This window comes from Nycticebus coucang, chromosome 1 (genome assembly GCF_027406575.1).
Source record: "Nycticebus coucang isolate mNycCou1 chromosome 1, mNycCou1.pri, whole genome shotgun sequence".
NCBI lineage: Eukaryota > Metazoa > Chordata > Mammalia > Primates > Lorisidae > Nycticebus > Nycticebus coucang.
The window spans coordinates 104,087,697-104,099,955 of NC_069780.1; positions in this window are offsets into that span (position 1 = coordinate 104,087,697).

Below are 12,259 nucleotides of genomic sequence, written 5' to 3' on the forward strand. Positions count from 1 at the left end.
GACTCTCAGGAAAGTGGAGGTAGAGATTGGAGTGACACTGCCACAAACCAAGGGCCTCCTCGGGCCACGCCACCAGACGGTGGAAGAGGCAATGAAGGATCCCCTCCTAGAGCCTTCCAAGGGAGGCTGGTCCTGCCAACACTTGGATGTAGGAGCCCTGGCCTTCAAAATCATGAGAAAATAAAATTCTGTTGTTTTAAGTCACCCATTTCTGGTCATTTCTTACGGAAGCCCCCAGAAGCTGAAACATTACCCATCCCCAACTGTCATATTCCCAGCCACAGTCAGGATAATCAGACCATCTTCTGATCATCTGTGTTTCATATTTGGTGCAGATATCTTTGGAATAGTGGGATTGTCTGAGTGGCATAAGTTTACCTTTTGTTTCAGCGTATGTCTTATGAAAATAGAATCATTCTGTGGAACTGAAGAAAAGCCCAAATTTGGAAAAAAGCCAGAGAGGAAAATGTAACGTTGTTGCATTACACGTTAAGTGTTTCCCTATACAAAGTGAGAGTATCTCACTTTTATTTTACTTTTAGGAAATCTCTCACTGTCAGTTATTTTCCTTGTCTTTCTCCTCCTCTTCCTGTCAAAATCCTGGGCTCATAATCCTCCTGCCTCAGCCTCCCGAGTAACTGAGACTACAGGTGCCCACCATCACTCCCGGTTAGTTTTTCTATTTTTAGTAGAGATGGGGTCTTGCTCTTGTTCAGGTTGTTCTCAAACTCCTGAGCTCACGGGATCTAACTGCCTTGGCCTCCCAGAGTGTTGGGATTACAGGCATTAGCCAGGACAATTATTGTTAACTAAGCAGCTTTTCTATTTGTCTGATAGAGCCTTCCTTTCAGATTAAATTTCCCCTTGCTAAAAGGAGAAAGAGGAAAGGTCAAGATGTTTTTGGTGTGCTTTAGGTATTACTGGACTTTGGCCCTATATTTTCAAACCTCCACTTTGTTTCCCCCTGTTCCCCTACTAGACAACTTTGTTTCCCCCGTTCCCCTCTTAGACAACTTTGTTTCCCCCTGTTCCCCTCCTAGAAAACTTTGTCTCCCCCGTTCCCCTCCTAGGAAACTTTGTCTCCCCCTGTTCCCCTCCTAGAAAACTTTGTCTCTCCCCCCACCCCCGTTCCCCTCCTAGAAAACTTTGTTTCCCTCTGTTCCATTCCAAATTGTATACCCTCCACATACTTCATCTCACTTAGTATACTTCCAGTTCTGACCCAAGATTCCTCATATATATGTGTGTGTATATATATGTTTATATTTCACCTTTAAATAGCCCTTCTCATTTATTTCTCCCACTTTGAAATTTCCTTGCTGCCCATCCATGTGTTGTCTTCATGTGTTTGTAAAGCCTCCTCAATCTGTTCTCCAAAGTCTCTTTTTAGATGTAACTAGGCAGAATGAATAGATTTTCTTATATTCTCCGGGTTACAGTTATGGGAATCTTGCATTACCTGTAATATCTATTATTGTCACAAGACCATGCATCAGTGAAAAGTAAACAATGAAAAATTATTAACTTCCCTTATTCTGAAAAATGGACTTTCACCTTCATCACTTCCTTCTTTTACTCTTGGCTTCTGATGTTGCGCTTTGTAATGACGATTAATATCATATTCAAGCGGAGAGTGGGCTTTAATTAATTGCTATTCTGAGGTTCTTGTATCAAAAAGTGTAAGATGTAAGGTGGATAAAATAGAGGAACTGCTTCCATGTGAGGAGTCAGAAAAAGCTTTTCTGGAAAAATGTTTAATGACAAATTCAAAGAATGCATAGGGGCTACTCAGGTGACAAGGGTAGGTGAGGAACTGAGGTAACAGTGAGAAGATCCTCAGGGGAAAGGAAATAAAAAATGAGAATTTTAATAAGGAATATTATAGCTTTGGGTACAGAAACCACGGTGGCAAATCACCCAATGAAGTAGGAAGAGATGGTTTGGTGCTCCCAGAGAAGTTTGGATTTATAAAAAATCATTTTTCTTTTCTTTTCTGGATACAGAGTCTGACTATGTCACCCTCAGTAGAGTGCTGTGACATCACAGCTCACAGCAACCTCAAACTCTCGGGCTCAAGTGATTCTCTTGCCTCAGCCTCCCAAGTATCTGGGACTACAGGTGCCCACCACAATGCCTGGCTATTTTTTGTTGCAGTCATCATTGTTGTTTAGCAGGCCCAGGCTGTATTTGAACCCACCATCCCAGGTATATGTGGCCAGCACCCTTAAGCACTGCACTGTGGTCACTGAGTCAAAAATCATTCTTCACAATTTAAACATCAGATGATCTTGAACTCCTATACCAAAGAAGAGTGAGCTAGCTTAGAATTCAACAGCAAGAATCATTAGAAGGCTATTGGAGTGCAATGATTTTTTTTTAAATGGATAATAAAGTTGAAGATAGTTGAGAAAATAATTTATCTTGGAATCCTTAAAAATGGAGAAATCATCACTTGCTTCATTCCATTTGAGAGGCTAGATGGCCCATGGCTTTTTACAACTCATTCTATCTTTAAGAAGAAGGCTCTTTTTATGGAAATTATTTGCATATTCTGAGTAAACATTTTATTGCCTTTCAGCATACTACAAGAGTCTCTGTGGACTGCATAATATCTGCTGAAAATGTGTATGCTTTTTATTATGACGAACATTAAAACCTCTTATAGGAGGGTGAAGTGAAAAGCTGACTTTTTTTATCTGGAATAACAGCTTGGTTATTTTTTCAATGAGAGAATCTGGGAAGGAATGGCATTGATTCTTACTTCTCTTGTTTGGGAAAATCACATTCTCTGAAAGTAAGAGGAACTTATTACATCTGACATTTTCCCAGAAAGAATAAATTCTGATTGTATTACATTGGCATGAAAATGTTCTCTTAAACTGAAGGAAAGAATTCTCCCAACCATTTATTTCTCTTAGGATAACATTTAGTGACAATAAGCCCAATTGAACAAAAAAATTATAAGGATATTATGGTTGTGTCTTTTTGATGACAGAATGTGAACCCTGTGCCTCAGTAAAAAGATCAATTATGGTTCCAATCTATAATGATGATAAAAAATGCCATCAACTAGAGGCTTTATCTTATAAATGTTATTCCAATGTAAGGAGAAGCAACTTTAATGAGGATAAATACATTGGTAGGTTTTAACTTGAATATTTTGAAAGGTTTTAAGAAAACTTTGCTAATAAAATATATCACCTTTAAAAACAAATTTATAGTGAGTTCCTGGGATGGGAGTTAAATAGAGCACAAAGATAATTCAGGAAATGGGACATTCTGCTTAAAATTAGTTAGGTATGGTGCCCTGAAATAATCTCAAATTTGTTAAGTAAAAATCAAAATAAACTAAAAATAATAATTTTTGACATTTCAAAATCTTATTAGACCCTTTTGTTTCCCATGTGATAAGGAAAACTGTTCCAAAACATTTTTCACTTTTGGCCTTTCTTGGGGAATTCAGGTAGAAAGTACATTAATATTGTAAAGATGGAATTTCCACACAGAAAATTGATTGCTAGGTTTGGACTATCTACTCTAAGTGGGATACAATGTAAGATGCTGAGCTGTACAGAGTCATTTTTTATTAGATTGATCCCATCCGTTTTTGTCCTGGGTTGTTTCTGCTTTCTAACTGTTGTCCTAGTGTACTAATGAATAGTTTTCTCTTTTTGAAATCAAAAGTGTCCATATTCGACTATAAATTCTGCAGTCACCCTATTTAGTTAACATTCCAAGCATATTCTTTATGTTTCCACCAGTGTATGATTTGCTTGTTTCCACCAGTGTATGAAGCAAACTTGTGAGGGAAGTGTCCATTTTCCAAATGATGAAACAAAGCCATCACATGATTACATGTGACTGATTCATGTGATCCACAGGCAACTCCTAACCTGGAAGTCTACACTTTTCAACAGAGAGCTACACGAACATCCCAGTGATCACTATATGAATGTTGAAGCAAAATGCTATGCCAGACTTTCAAAGAAGGGAGTAGTGGGCAGAACTGTGGCACTGTGAATCTATTTAATCAAAGTATCTAAATAAATTGAGACAACCAGATTAACTTGCCTATTTCGTGAATAAGTAGGTCATTATTAAAGTTTTGAGATACACAAAAATCAAGAAATGTAAAATCCATGTAGAAGGAAACAAATGAAGCCCTCAGAGCTACACTGATAAGCTGCACAAGTAGCTGAAACTTGCAGGGATGAATTGGAAAGGACATTGTCCACTGTTTCTTAGATGTGAAATAATGGACCATAACACTGTGACCGGTATTACTGTGTAAACTTTCATAGTCACCTACATATAAAGAATTTTGTGGGGAATCCGAGCAAGATGGTGGCCGAGTAACAGCTTCCTTGCAAATGGGCACAGTGAGTCTGGGGAGACAAGACTCTATGCATCTCTGGCTTGTGAGATCTGCCTATAATCATCCCTTTGAGGACACAGGGAGTCAGCGAGAGACTTCTGGAACCCAAGAGGAGGACAAAAGCAGTGGAAAACTGGACTCATGGAAACCCTAGTCCACAGGAATGGCAACTTAGAGAGCAAGAGGAAGTGAAAGGAAAAGTAGGGCAAGGAAATAGATAAAAGAAAGCACTCATGAGGAAGAATCAGCAGAAAACTCCTGGCAACATGAAGAACCAGTCCAGAGCAACTCCTCCAAAGGACTATTTGGTAGCTACTACAGAGGATTCCACCTATAAAGAAATGGTAGAAATGACAAAGGGAATTTAGAATACACATGATGAAAACGGTGATGGAAATAATGAAAGAAATTGCTGATAAAGTGGAAAATAACCAAAAGAAAATCCAAAAACAGAATCAAATAAGAGATGAATAATACGAAGAATATAGAAAGGATATAGCAAAACTGAGGAACTGAAGCAATCAATTAGGGAACTTAAAGATGCAATAGAAAGTATCAACAACAGATTAGACCATGCAGAAGAAAGAATTTTGGAGGTAGAGGACAAAGTTCTTGAGATAACTCAGATAGTTAAAGAGACAGAAAAGAAGAGAAAGAAAGCAGAACATTCACTGACAGAAATATGGGACTTTATGAAGCGTTCAAACATACAAGTTATAGGAATCCCAGACAGGGAAGAAGAATGCCCCAGGGGAATGGAAGCCATACTAGAGATTATTATAAATGAAAAATTCCCAAATATCACCAAAGATTCTGACATACTCCTTTCAGAGGGATATCAGACCCCAGGTCACCTCAACTCTAACCAAGCTTCTCCAAGACATATTGTGATGAACCTGTCCAAAGTCAAGACAAAAGAAAAGGTTCTTCAAGCTGCCAGGAGTAAGCACCAGTAGATCTACAGGGGCGAATCCATCAGGGTGACTTCAGACTTCTCTAATGAACCTTTCCAAGCAAGAAGAAAATGGTCATCTACCTTTAATCTACTTAAACAGAACAATTTCCAGCCCAGAATTCTATATCCTACTAAGTTAAGCTTTAAAATTGACAGAGAAATCAAATCATTTACTGATACATAAACATTGAGGAAATGTGCCACAATAAGACCAGCTCTATAGGAAATACTTCAACCTGCTCTACACACTGACCATCACAATGGATCAGCAGCAAAGTAAGAACTCAGAAATTAAAGGACAGAACCTAATTTCCACACTGATGCAAAAGATAAAACTAAGCAATGGACTCTCACAAAATAAGATGAATAGAACACTAGCACACTTATCAATTATCTCAATAAATGTTAATGGCTTGAATTCTCCACTGAAGAGGCATAGATTGGCTGACTGCACTAAAAAACACAAGCCATTCATTTGCTGTCTGTAGAAAACACACCAGGCTTCAAAAGACAAATTAAAACTCCAAGTCAAGGGTTGGAAGACAATTTTTCAGGCAAATGGAATTCAGAAGAAAAGAGGAGTTGCAATCTTATTTTCAGATACATGTGGATTTAAAGCAACTAAAGTCAAAAAAGACAAAGATGGTCACTTTATATTGGTCAAGGGAAAAATACAACAAGAAGACGTTTCAATTCTAAATATTTATGCACCCAATTTAAATGCTCCCACATTCTTGAAACAGACCTTACTCAGTCTGAGCAATATGATATCTGATAATACCATAATAACAAGGGACTTTAACACTCCTCTTACAGAGCTGGACAGATCTTCTAAACAGAAATTAAACAAAGATATAAGTACTTAAATGAGACCCTAGAATAACTGTGCTTGCTAGACACATATAGAACACTCCATACCAAAGATAAAGAATACACATTCTTCTCATCACCCCATGGAACATTCTCCGAAATTGATCATATCCTAGGACACAAAACAAACTTCAACAGAATCAAAAAGAATTGAAATTTTACCTTGTATCTTCTCAGACCATAAGGCACTCACGTTGGAACTCAATTCGAATAAAAACCTTCAACCCCACACAAAGGCATGGAAATTAAACAACCTTCTGTTGAATGAAAGTTGGGTGCAGGAAGAAATAAAACAGGAAATCATTAACTTCCTTGAGCATAACAACAATGAAGACACAAGCTACCAAAACCTGTGGAATACTGCAAAAGCAGTTTTGAGAGGAAAATTTATCGCTTTAGATGCCTACATTCGAAAAACAGAAAGAGAGCACAGCAACAAACTCACAAGCCATCTGATGGAATTAGAAAAAAAAAAAAAGAATAATGTAAGCCTAAACCCAGTAGAAGAAAAGAAATATCCAAAATCAAATCAGAAATAAACGAAATTGAAAACAAAAGAATCATTCAGAAAATTAATGAAACAAGGAGTTGGTTTTTGAAAAAATAAATAAAATATATAAAGCATTGGCCAGAATAACTAGAAATAGAAAAGTAAAATCTCTAGTAACTTCCATCAGAAATGATAAAGGGGAAATAACAATTGATGCCACAGAAATACAAGAGATCATCTCTGAATACTACAAGAAACTCTATGCCCAGAAATTTGACAATGCGAAGGAAATGGATCAATTATTTGGAATCACACCCTCTCCCTAGACTTAGCCAGGAAGAAATAGAGCTCCTGAACAGACCAATTTCAAGCACTGAGATTAAAGAAACAATAAGAAAGCTTTCAACCAAAAAATGCCCTGGTCCAGGTGGCTTCACACCAGAATTCTATCAAACCTTCAAGGAAGAGCTTATTCCTGTACTGCAGAAATTATTCCAAAAAATTGAGGAGGAAGGAATCTTCCCCAACACATTCTACAAAGCAAACATCACCCTGATAGCAAAACTAGTAAAAGACCCAACTTAACAGGAGAATTTCAGACCAATTTCACCCATGAATATAGATGCAAAAATTCTCAACAAAATCCTAGCCAATAGATTACAGCTTATCATCAAAAAAGTCATAAATCATGATAAAATAGGTTTCATCCCAGGAATGCAAGCCTGGTTTAACATATGTTAAGTCCATAAATGTTATCCACCATATTAACAGAGGCAAAAATAAAGACCATATGATCCTCTCAATAGATGCAGAAAAAGCATTTGATAAAATCCAGCAGCCTTTTCTAATTAGAACACTGAAGAATATATTCATAGGTGGCACATTTCTGAAACTGATTGAAGCTATCTATGACACATCCACAGCTAATATTTTACTGAATGGAGTGAAATTGAAATCTTTTCCTCTCAGACCTTCCACACAATGTTGTCCTCTGTCACCTTTACTATTCAACATAGTGCTGGAAGTTCTAGTCAATACAATTAGGCAAGACAAGGAAATAAAGGAGCATCCGAATGGGAGCAGAGGAGGTCAAACTCTCCCTCTTTGCTGACGACATGATCTTATACTTAGAGAATCCCAAAGACTCAACCACAAGACTACTAGAAGTCATCAAAAAATATAGTAATGTCTCAGGATATAAAATCAATGTCCAGAAGTCAGTAGCCTTTGTATACGCCAATAACAGACAAGATAAGAAGCTAATTAAGGACACAACTCCCTTGACCGTAGTTTCAAAGAAAATGAAATATACCTAAGAATATATACCTAGGACTATACCTAACCAAGGAGGTGAAGGACCTCTATAAAGAAAATTATGAAATCCTCAGAAAGGAAATAGCAGAGGATATTAACAAAGGGCAGAACATAGCATGCTCATGAGTGGGAAGAATCAACATTGTTAAAATGTCTATACTTCCCAAAGCAATCTACCTATTCAATGCCATTCCTACTAAAATATCAACATTGTACTTTCAAGATTTGGAAAAAATGATTCTGCATTTTGTATGGAACCAGAAAAAAAACTGTATAGCTAAGGCAGCTGTTAGTAATAAAAACAAAGCTGGGGGCATCACCATATCAGATTTTAGGCTGTACTACAAAGCCATAGTGGTGAAGACAGCATGGTACTGGCACAAAAATAGAGACATAGACACTTGGAATCGAATAGAAAACCAGGAAATGAAACTAACATCTTGCAACCACCTAATCTTTGATAAACCAAACAAGAACATACCTCATGGGAAAGACTCCTGATTCAATAAATGGTGTTGGGAGAACTGGATATCCACATGTAAAAGACTGAAACTTGGGCCCACACCCTTCTCCACTCACAAAAATTGATTCAAGATGGATAAAGGACTTAAATTTAAGGCATGAAACCATAAAAATACTCAAAGAAAGCATAGAAAAAACACTGGAAGATATAGGCCTAGGGAAAGAGTTCATGAAGAAGACTTCCATTGCAATTGCAACCACAACAAAAATAAATAAATGGGACTTAAACCGAAAAGCTTCTGTACAGCTAAGGAGACCACAACCAAAGCAAATAGACAAACTATACAAGGGGAAAGGATATTTACATATTTTGAATCAGACAAAAGGTTGATAACTAGGATCTATAGAGAACTCAAATTAATCCACATGAAAAAAGCCAACAACCCCATATATCAATGGGCAAGAGACAGGAATAGAACCTTCTCTAAAGAAGACAGACGAATGGCTAACAAACATATGAAAAAAAGTTCATCATCCCTATCTATTGGAGAAATGCAAATCAAAACCACCCTGAGATACCATCTAACCCCAGGGAGAATGGTCCACATCACAAAATCTCAAAACTGCAGATGCTGGCGTGGATGTGGAGAGAAGGGAATACTTTTACACTGCTGGTGGGACTGCAAATGATTACAAACATTTTGGAAGGAAGTATGGAGAACCCTCAAAGCACTCAAGCTAGACCTCCCTTTGATCCTGCAATCCCATTACTGGGCATCTACCCAGAAGGAAAAAAATTCTTTTATCATAAGGACACTTGCACTAAACTGTTTATTGCAGCTCAATTTACAATCGCCAAAATGTGGAAACAGCCTAAATGCCCACCAACCCAGGAATGGATTAACAAGCTATGGTATATGTACACCGTGGAACAGTATTCAGCCATTTAAAAAAAATGGAGACTTTACATCCTTTGTATTAACCTGGACACATTATTCTCAGTAAAGTATCACAAGAATGGAGAAGCATGAATCCTATGACTCAATTTTCATATGAGGACAATTAATGACAATTAAGGTCATGGTGGGGGTGGGGGAAGGGGAGAGCAGAGAGAGAAAGAAGGAGGGTGTAGAAAGGAAGAGCAGAGAGAGGGAGGGTGGGAAGCAGGTGGGGCCTTGGTGTGTTCCACACCTTTTGGGGGCAAGATAGGATTGCAAGAGGGGCTTTGCCTAACAAATGCAATCAGTGTAACCTGGTTTATTATACCCTCAATGAATCCCCAACAATAAAAAAAAAAAAAAAAAAGAATTTTGTGGCTGGGTATGGTGGCTATAAAATTGTGGTGCCTGACAATTGTAATCCCAGCACTCTGGTACCACAGCAGAAGGATCATTTGAGCTCAGGAGTTCCAGACCCACCTGAGCAAGAGCAAGACCCTGTCTCCACTAAAAAAAGAAAAACAAGGCTGGCATAGTGGCAGGTGCCTATAGTCGCAGCTACTTGGGAAGCTGAGGCAGGAGGATTGCTTGAGCCTGGGAGTTTGAGGTTGCTGTGAGGTATGATGACACAGCACTGCTAAAAAAAAAAAAAGGAAAGAATTTTGCATTGCTTCCTAACATCCTAAGCCTGATATATATAAAAAAGCAACAAAAGGCAAAGAGAAAACTATTATGAGACACTAAGTATGAATGAGGTAATTAAGTTCAACGTAAGAATGAGCACATTCATTCAGTGAAGACTGTCTGGTCCTGGAGAGTTAGGCCTGGGTCTCATGTGTCTCTGCAGCACTGAGTCTGGCTCCAAGCGGCATACAGCTATTCAGTAAAGACTCAGCTATGAACACCTCCAAAACTTTTGTCCCAATACATGAAAACACCTTATATGGAGAAATCAATAGGCATTCATCTGAAATGGATAATTAAAACTACAAAACGTTGTTTTAATCACACTACTAAATCCCGTAGTCATACCTTATCTTATTGTGATTTTATGATTTATTTTCCATTAGAAAAGTCCCAGTTTGTACTAGAATGCTGTAATAATAAGCATACAATTTAGTAAGTTTTCCCAAAACCCAGATTCAAATGATGCCATGATAGTGACACAAGGTCACTGTTTGAAGTGTAATTTTTATAAGGATAGAGGAAATTATGATAACTTCATATGTTTGAACATAGTTCAAAACTATATGACATATTTTAAATGTATGAAGTCCCTCTTGGGAAAGACAGACACAACCATAGAATTTTATTTGTAAATAGTCCTTTCCTGACTGGCGTATGAGAGAATTTTAATGATGATGCATTCGTGTGCTTTAATATTCTGTAACACTTCACAAATTCCATGCTACTCTTTCCTTCACACCAAATAGAAAATAATTCTTTAGACAAATTGATTTGAAGCAAAGCTGATTGTCATTAAAAAGTTTGCTTGAAGCAGTATTTCTTTTGTGGGACTTCATATCTTCATATACTTAGAACCATCTGACTTGACACTTTGTTTCTATTTCTCCTTCAGCCAGCAAGAAAACCAGAAAGTACCCACTGTGAATTTCCACTTATTTTTCTAAGCCTTCTTAAGCAATTATTGCCATCAATTTTCATCTAGGAAACGTCTTATCTTCTATCTGGTTTATTTCCCCATTTTTCTAGAGCACAGTTCTTCATGTAAAATCTGGGTAGCCATGTCTTTTTTCCTTTGAAATGGATACTTCTTCTGGCATCTTAATTTTGGCACAAGTATAAGAGGCATTAAAAACACTTTCAGATTTAATAATGTAAAACAAACTTTGTCAGAGAACATTTGACTTGGACAGTCCTAAAAAGGAAAAAGGGCATAACCAACTTCCTCTATCTCATTTAAAAGTATTTCCTTTCCTGCTTTCTTTAACAAAAGAATCCTTTACTTGATCCTATATTTCTTAGCCGTTGGAGACATAATTACACTGATATTAAAGAAGGGGCAGATTACTGTGGCATTTTTAATAGTCTTTTTCTTTTTAACTAAACTTATTTTTTAGAACTGCTTTAGTTTTCAGAAAAAAAAAATGTGAAGATAGCATGGAGAATTCCCATAGCCAAGTTCTCAGGTTAGATGTAAATGTAAAACATCTTACATTTTATGATAGATTTTTCACAATTAATGAACCAATATTGACACACACTATTATTAAATACATGCTCTTCTGCAGATTTCCTTAATTTTTGCCTAAAGTCAGGCATACCAGGATGCCATAAGTACAATTAGCCATCATATCTTTTTAGGGTCCTTTGGCTGTGACAGTTTCTCTATATTATCTTCCTTTTAACATTTCTGGTCTCTGTTAAGAAAAGCAGAAACAGGAGAAGCGGAGCATGATGGCAGATGGGACTGACGTGTAGCCCACCTCTCCCAAGTCATCAGGTGAGAGGAAGAGGGGTCTGGACCTTTCCTGCGCTTGTATTATTGGTGTGAATGGACAGCTGCAGACACTCAGCAAATTGGCAGAATGCTGTATATGAGAGATAATTTAAAACCACGGACTCTGTTGTAGAGATTTTTTTCTGTTTGGCTGTGCTGGCCAGCAGGCCCCTCCCTTACGGAGGACAGCAGCTTGCAATTACTGGCAAAACACAATTGATGAAAATTTATTCCTGAGCTGAGGGTGGCACCCAAAAGGAGAGCCACTCAAAACCATGAGAAGCTGGGCAACCCCATGGAAAATTGAAGGGAAGGGATCCCGCCCAGGAAACAGACATTTTGAACTATCCGAAATGGCGGACACCTTTCCCCAGAACAACAGGAGTGATTAAAT